Genomic DNA, 14,642 nt, shown 5'->3' with positions numbered 1-14,642 from the left:
TTTGCTAAAGGAGGGAGCATTGATAGTGAAGAGCAATATCACCTCATCAGTCCACATTACCCAATGTGCAGTGTTCTTGACTCAGGATCATTTCCTCCCTTCTTCACATACCATCCATGACATTTTTATATGGAACTTGTGTTGTCAATCGAAATGGACACAATGCAAGGTGTGTGCAACTGAAAAGGAGGAGTTCTCAAACTTTACATCCTTTTAGGAGAAAACTGAGGAGCCTGAGAAACATCTTCTGTCCAGCACAGGTCAATCAAAAGTCTTGCCTGCGCATGGCAGTCACTGGTAATTTCTGACACTCCTCATGTGATTGCAGTAGGCTGCCAGCTGTGAGCTCCAATGGGCAAGGGCTGTGACTGTCCATCTTTGGACTATCAAAGCAGTGCGCTCAGACATTTGAGCTCTGGTAAAGCTATTTTGTCCTCCTCCCAACATCCAGACAAGACCCTTTCTGCTGTTATACAGTGAATCTGCTCCATTGTATTTTCATTGTCTTTCTTCTTGTACAGAAAATCTAGTAAATATCTCCCTGTTCAGTGCATGAGGGATTAATACTTGCATATTCTTCAACATTGCCTAGGGATAACTTAAAATGAGAATTCAATTCTTCAAAGAGCAAGTAGTGGAAGCAATATTTAATACAGTTTTCTAACTCCATATTACATATTCAAGGGATTGGATATCATAATCCTTCAGTGATGTAGTCACAGCAATGTTTTTGCCAGAATAAACGAAAATAGCTAAACGATGGTACCAACATTGGTGCCCTTCAACAGATGAATAATTCAAGAAACCATGGTGTATATACACAAAATGTCCTTACGTGACCATTATGATGAAAATTTCTGGAATTTTGCCAGGATATAGATGGATCTGGAGACAATCATGTCAATTGAAATAAGACAGTACCAATAAAGTTAATGTTGAATGTCTGTGCCAATATGTGGACAAAAGTTGAAGAATATTTTGGCATGAATAGTGTACACTGGAAGTTCAGTCTATTACACAAAGATCAATAAGGGAAGGGTTAGGAAACAGGTGAAGGAAATATTCTGGTATAAATCTGATGTCATTTCCATTTTCCATATATGAATACACCTCAATGAGTACCAATTACATGTAATTTGACTGGAGTGGGGTGGTAGGTAGAGGACAGATACCTTCAATGTTTCTTTATTTCTGTCAAAATGTATTCTGTCAAATGTATTCCATGATCATGTTTCTCAAAAACACAATCAAAATAGGAAAGCAGAAGACATGGAGGAAAATTCTATATTCTCTACTAAATGAAAGAAGTCATTCTCAAATGGCACTCACTCTGTGATTCCAAACACATCATCTCCAGAATTAAAAACTATGGGGACCATACAAATATCAGTGGCTGCCAAGAATCAGGGTGGTGGGAGATATGTACAAAGAGAGAAAATGGATTTGCAGGGCAGAGAAACTAATCTGTACACTACTGTCCTTGGGAAAGCCGGTCATTGGAAGTGTTTCTTCAAACCCACAAAAGGTACCATACCAAGAGGCTGGAAATGTGGCTGGGTTGTGAAGTTTTTGCCTGGCATGCATGAGATCTTTGGAATGACCACATTTGAAAAAAAAATATGAAACTTAATTTTAAATTGTGAAATTTAGGTGACAATAAGTTGTCAAGAAAGCTCATCCATCCTCACCAATGGGACCACACTGGTGGAGAATACTGAAAATTGGGAAAGTTGTGTATGTGCAGGGAGCAAGGATATCTCTGTACCGACTGTTAATTTTTCTGAGAAACCATTAACATATGATAAAATCCAATTTTGAGCAGAGATGAAGCATACCTTTTAAAAGAAAAGCAAATACAATGAATGTGGTCCTGCACAGTAGTTGTTTTCTTCAAAAGTTCACTGGATGGAAACACTGCAAGGGGATTTTTTTCCCTCTGGGATCTTCATCTTAATGGAATCTAGAACCAGAGCATGGCTTCAAAGAGAAGCCATTTTTTTTCACTCCTTCCATACCCAATCCATGGACAGCAATTGTGGACTGGAAGCATGCCTTCTTCTGGAATGATAGTCTCTGGGTATTGCAAGTGGCTGCTGTGGGCACTGGAAACTTTGACGTGATCCTCAGTGTGACTAGGTATCAGCTGATGTTCACACATGGACAAATGGGTTTTCTTCTTCCCTTGGACGTTGATTGAATGTGTCATGATTTGGGACATTGCAAAGCAAAATGTAATCAGTGAAGTCAAGTGAATAACCTCAACAGACATGCAGGAGAGCCAGTTCATCCTGGGAGCTCAGCAAGTCAACAGAGATTGTGAGGAGGCAGTCTGGTAAAGTGGAGGAAGCAGGAGCCTGGTGAATATCATTAGGGTGGACATTTGTGTCCTGAAACCAGGAGTCTTGAGTCAATATGACTTATTCCAACCACAAGCACAGTAAGTCCCAACGAGTAAGAAACACCAAGTGGATGCAGAGGGGACAGTAGAGGGACCTGAAACACAAGCTGTAGCTGATTTAAAGGCAATATTGCCATGAGGACCTTGGAATTCCCCTTTGCAGATATGTTTCTGGGAGACAAGAGTCCCCCACACGTACCCACTAGTTTCAACTTAGTGAAATCATGTGTGTCCCCTGAAAAGCCTAGAAGAAAGGGGATGCTGGAAAGTAGGCAAAAGGAGGAGTCTTGCATAGTCTCTTGCCTGGAGACTCTGTGACACAATGTAAATCCATGGCCATCCAGATTCATGAAGGAACAGTGGTATATCCAGTGAAAGTCGGCATTCTCTTTCTGCGCTTCCAGAAAGATTTATGGGACAGGAAGAGTCACCATGACCCTAGGGTAGAAATGAAAATATACACAGAGAGGCAGAATGCCAAAAGATGCCTCAATGTTAGAAAATGAGAACTGGAAACTATGTTAGGAGGTGACAGAGGAAGCCATCCAATCTGAGTTTGAACACGTGAGGAAAAGAAATCCTCTCTTCCATTCAATTGGAAATACACCCAAAAAAAAAACGTGGCTAATGAGATAATTGCATATTTCTAATCCAAAGGAGAAGAAGGAAAGAGTGGGGCCAGTGAGGCCTAGTGCCACTCAGCAGCATATAAAAGAGATATGGGACAGCGAGATGCATATGCTCATGTAATCCTCCTTTCTGGGCACTGCTGTGAGAACCTACATCCTCTGACACCATGAGTAACTGCTGTTGTGGCTCTGGCTGCAGTGGTGGTGGCAGCAGCAGTGGTTGCTGCTGCTGCCAGCCGTTCTGCTCCTGCTGCTGATGCCCCCGCTGCTCTGTCTCCTATTGCTGCCAGCCATGTTGCTGTGGCTCTTGCTAATTCAGCACTCACTGCTATGTCCCCACTTGCTTCAGCCCATTCTCCAACAACTCTAGCTTTGGGCCCAACCTCCTCACACACCACCTGCTCTCACCCACCTGGTCCTGCCCGACACTGGGCCTCATAATGTTTCCACTCAAGTCTCTGCTTCAAGTCTCTCCTGCCAGACCTCCTGCTGGTAGCTGCCCCATCGCTTCTTTCCTACCCTCCTGCTTTTCTGTTTCTGGCTCTCCTGCACCATCACCTTCCTTACCCTCTTCCTCCTCAATCAACACACTCCCCCTGGGGCACAGTCACCACAGCTCAGTGGCAACCTCACACCCCATTCCTCCATGTAGACCCATTCCCCCAACTCACTCACTCTTATCTCTTTCCCAATTCATAGAAGATTCATGTTATTTCACTCTTGCTCCTCTCCTCTTCCCTCTCAGTAACCTGCTGCTATGTACTCTAAGTTCTGATGTGAATAGATTTCTACACACTCCATAAATATGAATTGGACTGGCATCCAAAAACAACGTTATTTTGTCTCATTATTTTGCTTTTTGGAGCATCTGTCCTCCACATTTCCTTAATTGTAATTCTTCTTTGAAGGGCAGGAGATCATGGCACACATTTGGAGATGCTCCACACAAGCTGCCTGAGCTTTTGTCCTCCTCATATAGGAGGATGATTTGGAGTGGATACCCTGGGATCTTCCTTCCTGAAGCCTTTCTCCGGGTAAACAGCAACTTCTAGGCAAGGTCCTAAGCAGTCTGGAGCAGAACTCCACCAGTGAATGAGAGTTGGTGCACACATGCTTTAGGTCAATTCCCCTTGGGTGAGTCGTTCCACTGCCCTACATGTGTTTAGGCAGATTGATCCTTAGTCATTCCAGGGCAGTCGAGTTCATTATTTCACTTCCTTCTGCCACCTGAAACTACCTCGGAGCACCTCTTAAACCAAATGGATCCTGTCAATCCCTGAGATCTTGATCTGCTCTGCTGGAAAGGGAATCTGAATCCACACAGCTGAATTTCTCTTCTAAATGTGGGCAACCTGGAACCCTTTTCAGGCAATAGGCATGGTGGGCATGGTAGCAGGATCCAGACTAGGTTTCATCTCCACCAATCTTGTTCACTTTCTCAGCAACATGATCATTCATGCACAGGCTCACAGAGTATATATTTTTGAAATTTCATTCATGTTATATCTGGGTGATAATAACATTGATAAACACAGTGTCCGCAGCCCTCCAATGAAGTATCTACCCACAGACTGCAATCAGGTAAAATGTCTCCGAGCTAGGGTCACCAATAATGAGAATGTTATATAGGATTCACTCAAAAAGCACCTGTAACAGATCTTTGTGTGAAGAAAACTCATGAAGAAATGCTCAGGAGAAACTGGAACCAACCGTGGAGAGCTGAGGAGAATCCTTGGGTGTACCAGGCATGGATCCAAGTTATGGACTGGGCTTGAGCACAGAACACTGAGCTCTCTTCATGTCACATGAGAACACTCCGTGATGACCCAATGCCTCTTGGGCCTTCCTGGTCCCCAGTAGAAGTCTGCTCTTCCCTCTAGTATGGTATTGTAAACATGTATCCTGAGCAGTGGCCTGTCTATCTCATTAAAATGATTGGTACTCATTCCATATATAAACTATTGCACTTCCTGAATAAATTTGAGTGTGCGTCACAGAACCTGGCTCCCGGTGTTTGAATTAAGGGGCACTGTCACACTCACTCTCTTCCCGAGAGGCCAACTCACATTTGACAACAGAGAGCACATTGGAACATTTGAAGTCAACACTTATGGAAACCCATAGTCAGTTTGAAGTGTGGTGTGAGAGTAGATCTCTGATTCAGCAGGACCTGGAACTCAGGTTTCCTCCTCAGGTGCCCAGAAGAGAGAGTCAAGAAGGCCACGAGTAGGAGGTGTAGATAGAGGAGGAGGTTTATAGGAGAGTGCTACCAAGAGCCAAATAAGACTACCTTGTGAAAATGGATTAACCTATTGAAATATCTATATTGGAAGGTCAGCTTGCTGTGGACCAAAACCATGTTGGTCAAATATTCATCCAGCAAATGGAAAACTCCATTCTATTCCCCTCATTCTCTCCTCAGTTCCCTCCATGGAATGAGGCCTTCTTCTTTGAGAAAGCCATTGTAACTGAGTTAGAGAATAGCACATTCAAAGATCTAGTTGATTTGCCTGGAAGATGGGCTATGGGGTCCACAGGAGCATCCTAGAACATTTGTTACTAAGTCCTAAGTGATCTGGAGAGATTTATAAATGGCAATTTGCAGTGAACACTTGAGATAGAAATTCAGCTGTTTCCCCATGGGTACACTAATTGCTGAATCAATGCATTCTTGCCCCAGTTGCAAAAATGCTGGGACTTTCTCAGCAGCGTGAGGTCAGATGCCAGGGCCAAAACTGCTTTCTCTTTCTGCTAGTCCACTCTCAGGAGAAGCCCAAAGACATAAGGTTTTCACTGTGGCTTTCATCCATTAGGTATGTTCCATTTAGCAACCTGTGGTGTCTCATCCTCTGGAGCCAGGACATGTCTTCCCACAGAAACTCAAGTTATGCAGAAAGCACTCATGAATGGAGTTGGAGCCAGGTCATGAATTCCCACCAGAACAACCTATTTGAGACCCTGACTCATGGAGTGGAAAACTCTTTGAAATTGGAATATGCACTGCACACAAGTCTGCACAGACACTGCCATTGGTGCTGATCAACACAGACCTCTGATTAAGGTATAGCAATTTCTGGCATCGTAAATCATATGGTGAATAAATCCCTCTATAAGAACTGTCATCCTCAAATTTCTAGGAGTTACATCCTCCCCGGATGCACCTGCCATTCTTGCCCAACTGCCATTAACATGCTGATTGCCACATTCTTATTGTAGACTCATTGTCCTCCTTCTGAGGAAGGAGCCCTTCCTTTCCATTATTCATAGTTGTTCTGCTCATTATGTAATTTTCTAGTGACTCACAGTTCTTGATCATTATTCCAAGTTCCTATAGTGCATCCTTGTTTCATTTCCTAGAGAAATTACTCTTTCTGAATCTTCTGTCATTGGCACCTAGCTTAGATTCATGTGTTCCTCTCTTCAGTTTGATTCTCTTGACACATTTCTGCACAATATGAATATTTGTAATGTTGTGGTTCACAACTATTGGATTTAGAGTTCAGTCCTCAGGTATTTATTCTGCAGAAGTTGTTTGTTCACAATTAAAAAAAATCTTTTAGAATATTTATGTTACCTGTTTACCCTATCCCTCAATTACTTTATCTGAAGGATAAATAGTAATTCCAAGTTAGCAACTCTCATTCATAGCTGGCTACCAAGGTGGTCTTTGGTTTTGAAACTCTTATTATGTATTTGCTTCACTGTGGTGTGTTTTAACTGTAATTCTCTCAAAACAGAACAGGAACCATGGATTTGTGTTTGGAACAATCAGTAATGAAATGCCCTGAGGAGAAATCTGAAAGAAAATGTTGGTTCCAAGTTTGTGTAGCTAACGTGGCTAAGCCACTATATATGGTTTAGTGAATTCTTCCCTCATTCATCTTCCAGAAATATCTGCAGTGGAATAGGAAGCAGAGTCCTGTCTACATTTAGAGGTGATGTGGCTGAACCTGAAAATTCCTACTCAGTTGTCACTGGCTGTAGGCCACCTAGTGCAGGAGCAAAGCATGGATAGGATAAAATTCCCTAATGAAGTGGCATCTGTATCTGAGGAGATTCCTGGATAACAGAGCAGGTGAACAGTTGTAGTCACCTGCATAGTGCACTCATACAAAATTGTGGATAAGAGATCATATAGGTCAAATGAGTTAGTTTATGTAGAGTATACATTGGTCATGATCCCAGTCTGTATCTTTGACTTCATCCACTTCATCAAAATTATCAGAGAAAGTTCCACATCCTTTCTCTACAAGGGGTTCATGGATTCCATTTGCAGTTATTTAGGATTCCATGGTACTATATTCAATGCTCTTGAGTCCCCTTATCATGGGCTGACTGAGACATTGCAATTGGAAAAGGCAAACTTACAGACAAAATACAAATCTCAGTCAGAAAAAAATAATGTACACGAGGTCCTCAAGTGTAATATCTTTGAAGGATCTCTGTATTGGTGTCTTGATGGAAGGTCATGTGTTCAGAAGAGGATGTATGTCCTAGAATTTTCCAGCTGGGTCTGAGAAACATGGTACTATGTTACCCAAAGCTCATGAGATTTCCTGTGTAATCTCTGAAACAGGGAAGGTCCTTTGCAATCCCATCAGGTAATTAACTCCCCTATTGGGTGAAAACTCACATAACCGTATCACTTTCCTTTAACCCACCTTGCATTATCACACTCATGATTTTTGGGAGTACAACTAAAATCTAATCCATAATATCCAGGTATCATTTTGACTCAGGCAATGTCCCTTGTCTTTATGCTGGTGGGCTTAAAGTAATGTCTTGATTCCCTCCTAGACTATTGTGAAGGCAAAGGGGTCAAGCTCTTGTGGCCTCTGCAATGGTAGTTTGGTTCCTTTTTCTCCTCAGGCACAGATAACCAAATTGACCAATGCCTTTTTTACCAAATGGCATGAATGGCTTCTTTAATAATTTTTCATTCATCTGTCTTGTGTAATAAACCTTATGATCGCTCCCATCCTCCATCCATTTTCTGTTCATTATTTCCCTGTTCATTTTCCCATTCCTTTTAAATTTCTTGGTAACATGGACTTGGATTTATATTTGGGAGTTAGAGGAATTAGAGCCCTTTCTGAAAGATTTTCAAGTCTTGCTCATCTAGCACATTGTTCTGCTAGTGCATTTCCTTGGACTGTTGGGGAATTACGCTTTGGTATTCTTGTGTGAATCACTGCAAACTGGATGAATAATAACTCTACTTTCCAAAAGAGAATTAAGGGGCCAGGATTGCTGGGTAATTGTTCTTTTTTGAGAGTTCTCTTTGTATCCATATAGCATCATGAGCATGAAGAACTAAGAAAATATTTCTGAATTTAAACTATATATTCCTCATTATCTTTTTCTAACTGCAAAGCTCCAGTGGGTACATTTCTTTTAACCTTTTGAGCTGAGGTGCTTAGAGGGAGTGACGTTCCTTTTATTGTTCCATGGAGGTTCACTACCACATAACTTGCTGTTGGAGATCCCTCCCTCATGGAGCTGCTTCTACCTGTGAATCGTTCCATATCAGTTAATTAAATGGTAATCTTTAAGGCTCATATTGGTCTGTTTATCATTCCAAATAAGAGACAAGAGTTTTGAAAACCTTTAGTGCAATTTCTGGAGATCATAATAGGAAGGTTTGATATTCAGATAACCATCCTCCTGTTAGCTATTGATGTGCTTTAATTGTAAGAATATTTTGAACCTGGTAGAGGTGTGGACCTCTAGAGAGATTTCTAAAGTTAATTTGGTAGTTGTTTCTACCAGGATTGTGATAGGGGCTGCAGCTTTCAGGCACCCAGGACATCTGCAGTACATTGAATCCAGCTACTAAGAAAGTAGGCCATGGGTGGTGGGCTGTTTCCAGTCTTTGAATGAGGATTTGCAGTGCCACCATTGTCTGCTACATATAGATTAAATGACTTATCCAAGTCAGGAATTCCCAGGGCAGGGCCACGCAGCCACAAATTATAGAGCTTTTGAAAGGTCATTTGCCCTCTTCACACCATCAACTACTGCATCATCAGGTTCCTGCATGCTTGTGTAGCTTCAAAGTGTGGCTTAGCCAAAGTTCAAATGTGTGATTCCAATTTCAGCAAAATCCAGCCATTCCCAGGAAGGCTCTAAGTGCCTTTTGGTCTGAGGTGATCATATTTTTTTGTTTGTTTGTTCTCTGTGTGAAGGATTGAACCCTGGGGTTCTCAAACACTGAATCACATCCCCCGTCCATTTTTTAATTTTTTTTTATTTTAGATCAGGTCTCCCTGAGTTTATTTGTTGCTGAGGCTGGCTTTGAACGTGTGCTCCTCCTGTCTCAGCACCCTGAGCCTCTAGGATCATAGGCATTTACCACTGCATCTGATTGTGGTGGTTCTATCTTTAAAAAAGTTTTTGTTTTCTCTCAGAGTAGAGATGTTGTGGTCTTACAGTTGTGATGCTGCCCAATATTTACCCTGTTTTGGGAGATCAGAGCTTTTTACAAAGGTAATTGATATTTTTGAGTTCCCAGGTAATTTAAGAATTTTGAGAGTGATGTTATCAGAGTCCAGTTTAGTGGGACTGCACATAAGGAGATCATGTACATCTGAAGTAAATGTCCATTCTCAAGAGTTAGCACTCATATTCATTAACAAGGGTATCTCCAAACAAGACCAGGCTGTCCCACAATATCTGTGGCACCACTGTTCAAGAATATTTTACAATGCACATGCTGTCAGTTTTAGACTAGTCAAAATCAAACAGGTATTTTCACTCAGAATGTAATGGGAAGCAGAGGACATTGTCTTTAAGACCAAGAACAGTAAACATGGCTGGGGAGATAACTCGGTTGGTAGAGTGCTTGCCTAGCCTGAGTCAGGCCCTGGGTTCCGTCCCCGGTACAGCAGAAAAAAAAGAGATAACAGTATACAATATAGATCCACTTGGTATCCAAGTCAAATAGTATAGAGACTAGGAACTATAGGCTATAATGGGATTTTTGGCTTGTTAATTAATTATTTATGAACCTTGGACTCATTGTTATTCCCCATTTTTTTTAGTATAAGAATGATGTTGGTAGACATGAGGATTGACAGTAAATGGAAAGACAATATTTTAGGAATTAGAGTGGAGAGGATAAAGTCTTTGGTGTGTCTCTGGTTTGATAGGACATTGCCATTTATGGGGATAAACTTTGGGTTACTTAAGGAAACAAAATAGGCAGAGAATTCATTGCATTTCCTACAGTATCATATATCCTAGGGTTAAGGATTTATTTGAGTTAAAGTATCTCAGATACGTTTTCATAATTTTTACCTGATATTCTTGTACCTAAGAAAATGGAAGGATGACTTGGTGCTAAGTGAAGACTTGTACCCAGAGAAGCTACAAATCTCTTTCTGGAAAGGGTGGGAGCTCTGGGAAAACTAAGAATTCTTGAGTAAATATTTGTTCTCCAATCTACAATTAGAGACATTGTCACTTGTTTGGCCTTGGAGATGATGTTAATGCAAATTATAACACAATTTTGATTAGAAGAGGTCCAGGAAAGGGAAGAGCTCAGATATATGAAAGGAAGGTAATAGTCTTACCTATCACATTGAGAGGAACTCAAGGACTTCTATGGTGATATCCAGTTAGTCAGAGGGGAGAATAGTAAAAACTGGGGCATCCTTAATTCTCACAAGTGTGGGGGAGGATCTACCACACTTCCTAGGTGAGGGCCATGTCATCTCCCATTATTTCCCATTTATAGAGGTATCATTCCCAGTATGGGTGGATACTATTTAAGGTGGTCCTTGTTCTTATGCCAAGTTTTTTTGCAAAGGTAGTAGTTTTCAGGCCTGAAATCTCTTCTCCTTTCTCATTAGGAGCCTATTTCTGCCTGAAAGCACAATGGTATGGCAAGTCATTGGGCTTGTTCACATGCCTGATTTCATCCCTTTCACTCCCTAATATTTGCTTCTATCTAGTTCCTGTTGTGAAAACTCCAATGACCAAATTTAAAGTTAGTCATTGGGAATCTGGGGTCCCATAACCTATTCGTGGGATTTTCTTTTGATATGTGGAGCCAATTGACCGTTAAGCAAGTTTCTAATAAGATTTCCCTTCACATGAATCTGGATCAATATTAGTATATTGTAGCATTTCAGTTAGGCATCCCTGACATACAGCAGGGTTTTGATCCTTATCTTGTGTTATTTGTCTGATCTTTTCTTAAGTGATCAACTTATTCATCACCTTCTCATTCTCCAATTGAACATGAGATTCTATAGTTGTTTTTTTTTTTTTTCTTTTGTACCAAGGATTGAACCCAGGGTTCTTAACCCATGAGGCACATCCACAGTTCTTTTATATTTTATATTGGCACAGGGTCTCACTAAGTTTCTTAGGTCCTCATTCAGTTGCTGAGGATATTTTTGAACTTGTGATCCTCCTGCCTCAGGCTCCCTAGTTGGTGGGATTAGGGACATACACACCCATGCCTAACTTATGAAGGTTTTTATTTTTATTTTTAACCAAGACACTACTTGGGTTTTGATGATTTTTAACTTGGATTTTCTTGGGATACTACCTTCTCCTCTAGGATGTTCATTGTCTTGAACATGGACCTCACCATCATTTGCATTGCATATTCCCATATATGCATCTTTTCTTCAGGGGAGTAGCAAGTAGAAAAGACTACTTGACTCAAAACGCATGTTGCATCAAATGTGAAAGGTCTGCAACTCAACAATGAATCTACTAGGATCGTCTGAAATTTTATACAATTTTGTTTACAGTGCATGAATCCACTCATAAAGAAAGGATCATACACCCTTGATATATTCCATTCTCCATCTGCCACCTCTTGAAGCAGACATATATCAGAATGCTTAGAAGTAGTTGGCTGGTAAGGAAAGCTACTTCTTGTTATACTAGCTGGATTGGATTCTTCTAATAATGTAGAATAGAGAGGGTGAAGTCATTGGAGAAGAGTGAGCAAAGAACCTGTAGAAGTCTGTGCAGAGGTTTATTAAATAACTCAGGGGATTCTAGTTGTTCTGCAATTGTAAACACTCGTGCTGCTGGAGGACTGTGTGAAGAACATAAAACTAAGTCCTCTATTTGCTATGGTCATCCTGAATGGCAACAATAGGAATATGAGCATAATAGATTTTGCAACACAGTGGTATGCTTGGGCTTTGATATAAGCTCATGAAAATGTGAGCATATGGGATTTCTGCTTCTTTTCCAACCTGCTTGCAGAATAAATCAAGTTAATACATTGTATTAAGGCCGAGAGTCCACTTTTAAGTACATATTTCAACACAGTTGAATTTATGGTGAGGCCAACATGTACTTCAGAAAGAGATCAATGTCTTCTTCTTTAAGTCCTTTGCTTGAAAATCTGATTTATTGTGCACTGGAGTTGTGAGTTCTCAGGGAAAAAGTAGTGCATTACTCATAATCTTGCAATTGGAGTGCTTCTAAGTTTTTCTTGTGGTTCTTTGAAAAGTAAAAGATGGAAAGATGGAGGCCTAAATGTACTCTTGGAGTCTCTAAGTGTTTCATGGGGATCCCACTCATGCCCTTGAAGCATTTTTCAGGGTGCTTTACAATCCTTGCTAGGTGAGCCTCAAGAAAAGAAGTGTTTAAGAAAAGAAAATCCTGAAAAGGATATCCCTAGGAACTCAAGTAATGTATGTGGGCTTGAACTGACAAAATTGTTGTGTTTTTTCAAATAGTGAGAACTCAAAATTTTGAAGAGAGTTTTCATGTATTTGGGGACAGAATAAAGTTATATAAGTTTCAACAGAAAGAAATTTTGTATCTTAGATTTTATCTCATGACCAAGAAGATCCAGGGCCCCATAGCAATCAAGTCTCTTGAGGGTGAGGTCTGATACAAAACATAACATATCTTCATATAGCATTCACTCCCCCTGAAGACAGAGCCATCATTTATTCAGACAGGACCAGTAGGCTGGGTAATTTTATCACTGAAACAAGAGGTCTGACAGAGAGGAGGTGTTTTTGATAGGTCTTGCATCATTAGGATCAATTTTCCCAACAAGAGGAATTTAGAAGAAGTCAATTTTATTTAGTGTTCACAGATTCAGAGGTCTCAGTCCACAGACAGCTGATTCCATTGCTCTGGACCCACTGGGAGGCAGCAGGTCATGGGGGAAGTGTCCAGTGCAAGAACTACTCTTCAGATCATGGTAAGATCAGGAAGTGGTGGGGAACGCAGCGGGGGTAAAGGAAAGATGCACCCTCCTAGGGCATACATCTAGTGACCCACATTCTCTTGCCCTACCACATCTGACGACAGTTATTACTCAGGCAGTCCATTCAAACTGGGATGCACCGATGGAGTTACATATCTCACTATTTTTGTTACATTTTGTTTCTATCTATTTTTTTGAAAAAAATTAAACTTAAACTTTAACAATATAAGAAACTTTCATTCCTCAACAATTTGATTCCTCATTCCCTGTCCTTTTACTGCAGTGTATATATATTTGAAATATACATATTTTTGTTCTGAGCATTTTGTATCAACAAATCAGCATTTGGTTAACACTTCACATGCAAATCATAACAGGAGGACACTTTTATGGGGGTCATATCTACTTAAGAGTTAAAGTGTTAAAAATAGTTTAATTCCCCAAATGTTCAGATACAACATCAAACACGGGATTACAAAGAGGTAATTTAAAGAAAGGGATATGGGAAGACAGGACAAGAGTTGTCCTCTGAACTAACATTCACTGAAGAAGTTAAAGAGTTATGAGACTGGCAACAAGTGTTTGATATGAATGTGGTCACTTGAGCAAGCTTCTTGAATATCATATCACAGTTAGGTCCCTCCAACAGCGGGGCTCAAATGAACCCAAAATTTCGCTAAAGGAAGATGTTTTAATCAGCTTGATTGGTGGTGTAACCAGAAAATCTGATAAAACAATTTAAAAAATAAAAGTTTTTGAGACACCCTTGGATTCAGAAGTATCAGTCCGTCAAAGGCCAAATCCATTGCCCTGGGACCAAGGTGGGGAGAATACCATGATAGAAGGGTGTGGAGGAAGAAAGCAGCTCAGGACATGGAATTGCGAAGCAGAGAGAGCTCTGCTCAACAGGAATAAAACAAAAAACACCAAAGGTATACCTCCAGCAACCCACCTCCTCCAGTCAAACCCTACTTGCCTACACTAACTGCCCAGTTAAACTATATAGTGGATTAATACATTGACCAGTTTAAAGCTCTCAACCCAATCATTTCACCCCTAAACTTGCTTGCAATATAATACATATGAGATTTTGAGAGACAACTCACATTGCAATTATCAGAGAGGGAGTTCTCAAAGTACTGGAAACCAGTTCCTCATAAGCTTCTTCTGGACAAGTGCCACAGATGAGTCAAGTAGTACCTTCCCACCGAGGAACGGGGTCTATATGCTTAAGCACAACTCCTAAATCTAATGCTTTGAAGAGTAAGTACTCATCTTTGAGATGGAATAGATTTAGGCCAAAAAAAAGAGAGGGGAGGAGGCATAGAGAGAGAGAAAGTGACAGGATAGAGAGAGAAGCAACAGAGAAACATCACCGATTCAAGACCTATACCAGCTTGAATTCAAAAGTGATAATTTTCCCGTT

This window comes from Sciurus carolinensis, unplaced genomic scaffold (assembly GCF_902686445.1).
Source record: "Sciurus carolinensis unplaced genomic scaffold, mSciCar1.2, whole genome shotgun sequence".
Lineage (NCBI taxonomy): Eukaryota > Metazoa > Chordata > Mammalia > Rodentia > Sciuridae > Sciurus > Sciurus carolinensis.
Note: the sequence above shows the minus strand (reverse complement) of the source record.